The sequence below is a fragment of the Glycine soja genome, chromosome 3, assembly GCF_004193775.1.
Source record: "Glycine soja cultivar W05 chromosome 3, ASM419377v2, whole genome shotgun sequence".
Lineage (NCBI taxonomy): Eukaryota > Viridiplantae > Streptophyta > Magnoliopsida > Fabales > Fabaceae > Glycine > Glycine soja.
The window spans coordinates 26180101-26188636 of record NC_041004.1 but is presented as its reverse complement, the minus strand read 5'-3'; the positions used below and the strand labels follow the sequence as shown (position 1 = coordinate 26188636).

The window sequence follows — 8536 nt, the reverse complement described above, 5'->3', positions numbered from 1 at the left end:
TTGCCACTATCGCAGAGGAGGGTAGTGTCAACTTGACAGCAGAGAGAAATTTTGTTGTACCAACGCTACACTACAACAAAATCCCGGTAAACACCCAAGAATGCAATGCACTAACACTTGTTTCTTCTATCTGTTTTTCACATTTTAGGTTCTTAAATGTTTCCTTCACAATTTGTGAAACACTGTCTACTTTTGATTGATTGTCTAATGTCCAATATTATTGTTGCAACACTCACAATTAGCATGTCGTATTTCTCTTTGCATAACTTTATCTCCACACTTCAAATTTGTTTTGTTTTCTAAATTGTTTCTTCTAATTGTTGCAGTTATAAAAAAAGGGTCGAGGTTGAAACTGGGTATAGGTAATCTACTGTTCACATAACTTGATATTCCTTTTGAACATATGACTTCAAAATCACTGATCCTCAGTGTGTTGAATTCAGAGGGTCTGTTGATTTCTTTTCTTTTAATTCTCTAATTTCCCCCCTAAAAAACATGAGAACTTCTTTATAAAAAATTGTATAACTCTACTATGTCTCTATCAATGCTCATTGTTATTTATCAGGAGAGTAGCAGCAGTCATGCACTCAGTTATTTCTCATAGTATCTTCAATTGATATTTTCTCTTCGCTCATTTCCACTGATTTAGGTATTGGAAACCCAGGTATACTCTTTGTTACAGGCTCAGGGAAGTGGTATTTCATGTTAACAAATAAGTAGTAGTATAAATTTATTAACAGTTACATTACAGCTCTAATTTGTGGGCATGTACAATTACCAAGCATACTTTAGATGCATTTACAAGGATAGAAGGTCAGCACATACTCAGAAGGTTCTCTTAGGAAGCTAACTCTTATTCAAAGTTCATGTCAATTGTTGTACTTTTTCTACTCCAAGTAACACAAGCAACAGGCTGAAGAAATACTTCAAACAAGAGATTTCAATCTATCTATTGATTGAAGTTTCCAACAAGCTAAGCGCAAGTCAAATTGATTCTTAGGGCAAGTCAACAGTTCCACAACAAGTTAGAACATTCCAACTTCACTAAACCCTTAATACTAACTTCTTCAACACCAAAGAACAAAAGGCAAAGAACACTAGGGAGCATAAACACGAAAACATTATCTTAATGGGTTCCTAAACGCATACATTCAAACATTACTTTGTTAGGGCAAGGCAACAATTGCACAACAACCTAGTTACAACATTCCAACTTCACTAAACCCTTAATAATTACTTCTTCAACACCAAAGAAGAAATTTCAAACATCGACAACCTTACCTTGAAGAGCAGTTGTAGGGCACAACAACTCTGAAAAGGGAAACACCGTAGCTTGCAGTGGCGCGACAAGATGCGACACAGAGACCAAGGACGGGCGACAATGTACTACACCACCTTCCTTTGGTCGAGGTCACGATGGTGCGACTGAGATGCAGGCAAACGACAGAGCTCACGACGAGGTCACAGCAGAAATTTCAGACAAACGGGGAGGGAAGCTTGAGCGCGAGGTAGGAGTGTTCATCAATTAGCATGCAAAAGCGGCATATAAACCTCAATGTTAACGACGGTGGGCTTACAAAAACGTCATTGATATTCAAAATTTCTAAGACGGTGTTTACAAATACACCGTCTTAGATTACCTGCTCCGTAACCTACTAAGACGGTCTTCCCAATCAACGTTGTTGAATCAGTCATGCGCCGTGCACATGACACTTAAAAATGTAACATATTTACGAAAATGCCACCGATTATCCTACTACGACGGGTTTGGGTGGAGCGATGTGAAATGCGCGTCGTAAAATGGCTTTTCTTTAGTAGTGCCATTGTCTCTAGAATTAAGAAGATTGGTAAGTACGATCATTTGTCCTTAATCAAGAGCAGATAAATGAGCATTTTTATTAAAATATTAAGGATAAAAAAATATAAAAAAATATAAGTTATAAAGACAAACTTTCAGTAACATTAAAAAATAGTATCTATTGAAGATATAGTAAAGAAGACTTAAACCACTACAAGAAAAAAAACGGATTTAACGGAAGTTAATTTTAGCGTTACTTATGGTTTAACTCCTGTAAAGTGCATTAATATTGTTTGTTATTGGCAATTCCACTAGAAAAACCTTCATTGTTTTAAACCCTCCGTAATTACGTTACCAACATTTTCAAAGCCCTCCTTAATACTAACTTTTTTATTAAAAAAAATCTATAACTGATGGTTTATTTTCTTTCTCTATAACAGTTGTTCCAAAATTATTAGTGATCAATCCCATGCCAAAGAATCATACATGTGCGATTTATTTATTTTTTTTAAATAGAGGAATGTTGGTAATATTTTTTATTTTCTTTTTTTTTACCACAATCATTATCTGAAATTTATTGAATATTATCAATTTTGAAATAGGATCACTTCTTATTCAATTACTCTCTCTCTCTACTATTATGGAAAGAATTCATATTTTAACTATGAATAAAGGTTAAAATTCAATAAATAAGAACTCATTTTAAGAAAATAATTAATATCATTAACATTATTCCTAAGTTTGATGTAAAAAACAAACCAATGTAATTTCTTCAGTAAATATCCCCCTTCCCCGTCAAGTCTAAGCCTTAGAATTGAACTATTAATTGTAAATTGGCAATCTGTGTTGTTGCTTCACTTTATCTAGACGGAATTGCCTCAAGTGCTTCTCACTGTACCTTGTCTTCAGCATGTTGCAATTAATTCTTAATTTAGCCAGTAACATGTTGCACATAACATTCAATTTCTAAATAAAAACATATTTTACTGGTGTTGAAAATATTAATTTCATATGAAGGGTAGGAATGCCTAAGAAATCCAAAATAAGGAGGGATAGAACATCTAAACACCTGAAAAAAAGAGAATAAAATATTCGAATTGAAATTTTTATTTTGGACAGAAAATACTCAAATTTATAAGGAAATCCAACGTTACTATCCGACGCTAAGTATAGTTCAAATGTGTAAGTCTAATAGAAAAACCACATGAAGCAAAATTATTTTTCTTGTAATATTAATCGTTGATTGAAACTTCAATTTTACAACGATGGTTGATCAAATGTATTTTAAATTTAATTAACTAACTATCTTTAAGAAGTTAATTTTGGTAATTCTTGTATCAACTAGTACCATTAAGTATTATATTACTGCTTATACTCAATTTTGTTTTTTTATAAATTGATTACTTTAAAATATATTTCACTAATAACACTAATTAATTAAAAGTAATATTTTATAAATATGTAGTTAAATTGAAAATAATTAATAATGTTATACTAATTAATACTTATTAACGATATAATTTATGTAGTATATATATATATATATATATATATATATATATATATATATATATATATATATATACACACACACACTTAATTTTATAATTTAGATATTAAAGTATATTTCATGAGCTATAATACTTCAGAGTAAGGGTTTATTATTGCTACCCATTGATGTATATTTCAATTTTACAATAGTCGTATTGGAGAATTTTAACATATTGGAAAATTTAATTGAATTAAAATAAATATGAATTTATATTTACTGATAAATAAATCAAAAGAACTATTTACAAAGAAAATATATAATCAATTAATTTATATTAAAGTACATAAACAATTAAATAATTATTTTCATATTATTTTTTATAAAATATATTTTGAAGTAATAAAAATAAAATATTAAAATCAGCGTATAAAAATAAATTTACTTGTTAATGCTATTTATATGTATTATATTGGTGTGTTTATATATATATATATATATATATATATATATATATTTTCTTTCTATAATATTAATTATTGAATGTATTTATTAAGTATAATACATAAGAAAAAGACGGAAAAAAAAAGACACAAAGTGTATTATGCAGGAGCCGAGGATCACATGACAAGTTAGATATTTCAAATCAATTAATCATGTGGCTTGGTTGATGGGGCGATTGATTTAAATTATGATTGTCGTGTTGAAATTACCGACAGTTGCAGCCAGAAATGGAGTCAGAAATTTGATTCGAGAGGGCAAAGAAAAAAATATAATTTAATAAAAAATATATCTAAAGTTTTTTCATAAATAAAAGATATATGTAACTATATTGAGTACAAAAAGTAATACTACATGAGAAAAGAAAAAAAATAAATGGATACAATAATTTTAGATAATTATATATGGGTATCTCAACATCTATCATTAATACCTATAATTTCTTTTACTTCTTGGAAATATTGTATCATCTTAACTATCATATTTATATATTTCTCTTTTTTCTCTTCCTAAATACCTATTAACATAATAATTTTCACATATCATTTTTCTAAATTTTTTTTATAAATTTAGGGAGGCCATAAAATTATTTCATAATAATTTAAGTACACTAAAAAGTATCCGGGGGACCATGGCCCCTGTAGGTCCCCCGTCCCTCTGCCTCTAGTTGCAGCGAATATAGTTGTAAATCGTAATTACTCTCTTGATGTAGTTGCAATGAATAAAAAACCTTTACGTGCAGCCACAATTATTGTAGACCAATTTAAAACCATGATGTGACCCTTTAAAGTTATGTCATTCAACAATGCAAGAGAATCCCCGGATCCTATAAATAGAGTTGCAAATATGGGGGTTACTCAACCCTCTACAATGGATCCTGCTTTGTATGTCCAAACTATTATCGGAGGAATCTTAGCTTTGTTAATTGCATACCGTGTGTTTTGGTCCATTAGATCTCCTAATGGATCAAAAAGAGGAAAGGGCAACAAATTACCCGAACCTCCTGGTGCTTTACCCATAATAGGTCACCTTCATCTTCTTAATGCTAGAAAACCCTATTTCAGGACCTTTTCAGCCATGGCTGAGAAATATGGTTCAATTTTCATTGTCAAATTGGGTTGCCTCCCCACCTTAGTGGTAAATAGCAGGGAAATTGCCAAGGAGTGCCTCACAACAAATGACAAAGTTTTTGCCTCAAGGCCTATCACATCCGCAGGCAGAATCTTAGGATACAACAATGCAATTTTTTCCCTTGCTCCTTACGGAAAATATTGGCGTGAAATTAGAAAAATGGCCATTCTTGAGATTTTCTCAATAGGCTTGAAAAGTTAAAGCATTTGAGAGACACTGAAATATTCTCTCTTGTCAAAGACTTGTACTCATTAATATCATGTGCAAAGAACGTGAATGGTTCAACTCAAGTGCCTATAAGCAATTTATTGGAGCAAATGACCTTCAATACAATTGTGAGAATGATAGCTGGGAAAAGATTTGGTGGGGACACAGTTAATCAAGAAGAGAATGAGGCATGGAAGCTAAGGAAGACCATCAAAGATGCCACATATCTATTTGGTACTTTTGTGGTTGCTGATGCTATTCCATCACTTAGTTGGTTTGATTTCCAAGGGTACCTAAGTTTCATGAAGAGTACAGCTAAGCAAACTGACCTTATTCTTGAGAAGTGGTTGGAAGAACATTTAAGGAAGAGACGCGTGGAAAGAGATGGTGGATGTGAAAGCGACTTTATGGATGCTATGATATCAAAGTTTGAAGAGCAAGAAGAGATTTGTGGCTATAAGCGAGAGACAGTTATCAAAGCAACATCAATGGTACGTTTTCTTGGCATGCGTGCTGAATAATTGATAGTAATAGTCTAAAATACAATCATTTATATATATATATATATATTTGTGTATAAATGTATAAAGTATAAACACAAAAAAAATTATTTGACTTATAACTATATATTTATGAGAGTTCTGAATTATAATTTAAAAAACTTTAAAGCTTATAATTTTCATAATAATGGAAAAAATATCATCAACTAATTAAAAATCAGTTTAAATGATTTTAATGAAATTATTACCAAATTTATTATTTTATAAAATATATGAAAATTTATAATTGAACCATAATAGAAAAAAGTTTAGTTAAATTTTTATACATTACCAATAATAATTTGTAATTAGATGGTACCATAAAATATCTTTACACTATATTATTTACTGTACAATATCTTTATATTCTAACTTAAAACACGTTCAGAAAGTTTTTAAGTGAAATCGAGTATTAAACATGTGGATTTTTAACCGATTGTTTTGATATTGAAGGACCCGAGGTGCAAAGATTATGCAAAGTAATACGATCAAAATGATCAATCCATATAAAGTTAAGAATATATTTTATATTATAACACTGTATAATTATTTTATATATAAAATAATTGTTAAAAACTAAAGTATTTTGAAGTTATAATAATAAAAAAATTAATTAAATTACATAATTTATAAAAATATTATTTAGTTCTTAAATTTCTTATATATTTATGATTCATCTTTTTATTATGTTTTATATATTATTTAATTGAAATATAATTAATATTTTAATCTATAGTTTATTTAAAAATTATAAATAAGTACATTGACCTTTTAATAATAAAAGTTAATCAGGTATTTCAAAGATCATGGTTCTAGTCATTTTTAAGTATTTTATTTTTTAAGAAAACATTAATCAATTTTTTAGTCTAATCTCAAAGAGTGACTTAAAAAACAGAGAAACCGCGATTTACTATAATATACAAAATAAAAGATTGAATTTTATAATTAAATCTTCAATCTTTCATAATCTCTTCTTTTAAATTTGTTCTCAAACTTGTTCATCCTTAATGGATAAAGATAGGGATAACCAAATTCGTCTCCTAGCTACGAAATTGTCATCCTTATTTATTAGTATATCAGGACTAATGCCAAATTATAAATTATAACAAAATAGGACGAAGACATGTTTAACCATCCTTGTCATTACTTCTACTAATGAAAGGACGGTTTTGGAGACATGGGAATATAAAAGAAACAAGTATAAAAAAAACATTCAACTTTATTTTCTTGGAGCCAAGGAAACTTATGGGAACATACTAACCTTTTTCATAAAAGATATACCTTACTTAATCACAACTAGTCAGAATCTCGAAATTATAGTTTTAAAAATGAGAGAATAAAAACAATCTTAAAGTTTATAAATGTAATAATAAATTGTTATAAATTTGTATGTACTTAATAGGCTTCATTTGAGTGTACATGGGTTTTATCATATATGAAAACTGTGATCTGTATAAAATAATTCTGTAAACATGCTGAAATTATAAAGAATATAATTCAAAATTAAAATAAACACCTCAAGTAGAATATCATATGCAGTTACAATTAAATACCTTAAATACATGTTATGTTTTGGACCCACATTTTACTCAAATTTCTATGATGCTTTTAGAATAATTAAAAAAAAAAAAACCTTGATTCTCACGATATTTTGGTGCATGCAGCTTCTTATCCTTACTGGTTCTGGAAGCATAGCCATAACACTAACATGGGCACTCTCCTTGCTCCTAAACCATCCAAAGGTTCTGAAAGCTGCCCAACAAGAACTGAACACACACATAGGAAAAGAAAGATGGGTCCTAGAATCTGACATAAAAAACCTAACTTATCTACATGCCATTATCAAAGAGACCCTTCGTTTGTACCCACCAGCACCCTTAACAGGAATCAGAGAGGTCATGGAGGATTGTTGTGTGGCAGGGTACCATGTGCCAAAGGGAACACGTTTGCTTATTAACCTTTGGAACTTGCAAAGGGATCCACAAGTATGGCCCAACCCCAATGAGTTTCAACCAGAGAGGTTCCTCACCACTCATCAAGACATTGACTTTATGAGTCAGAACTTTGAGCTCATTCCATTTAGCTATGGAAGAAGGTCGTGCCCTGGCATGACATTTGGGCTACAAGTGTTGCACTTGACTTTGGCTCGGTTGCTTCAAGGGTTTGATATGTGCCCAAAGGATGGTGTTGAAGTCGATATGACGGAAGGGTTAGGATTGGCCTTGCCTAAGGAACATGCACTTCAAGTTATTCTCCAACCACGTCTTCCATTGGAACTTTATGAATGCCTTTGAATAAAGTGTGTAAAACCTAAGTAATAATTTAATTATGTTGTGGTATTAGTGCCATAAATAATAAGATCGTACCTTAGGTTGTGTGTCTTGTTATACTAGAAGTTTATGTCATTCAATGATAATAATTACTAGTATTTGAGTATTAATTAAATAATTTATAATATATTTGAGTTTATATATAATTATTTATTTATCTTCTAAATAATTACAAATGATAATAATCTATTTATCTTCTAAATATGTACATATTTCAAAATACTATAATATTTATTAAACATAGTATAAATTGTAAATCATGTAGGTTTTGATGATTTCAAAAAGAATTTGCTTGATAATGAGTGTCATCATCAAAAAGGGGGAGAATGTGAATGTATGTATACATGATTTTTGTGATGCCAAAGAAGAATCAAACAAGGCCGCTTCAAAAGGATAAACATTTGCTTCAAGATTAATACAAGATTGCTTCAACAAATAAAGCCTTGATTTAAGATTTCTTCAGGATCAAGTCTTGCCTCAAAACAAAGGGTTTCAAAGTCATGCAAGGCTCTGTGTAATCGATTACCAGAAGGGAAGTTTG

The 8536-nt window shown here is 30.1% G+C and overlaps 1 pseudogene; it reads left to right on the top strand.

Annotated features, from left to right (window-relative positions):
• Window positions 1–4619: 4619 nt before the first annotated feature.
• LOC114406338 lies at window positions 4620–8061 on the top strand (annotated as a pseudogene).
• Window positions 8062–8536: the final 475 nt, after the last annotated feature.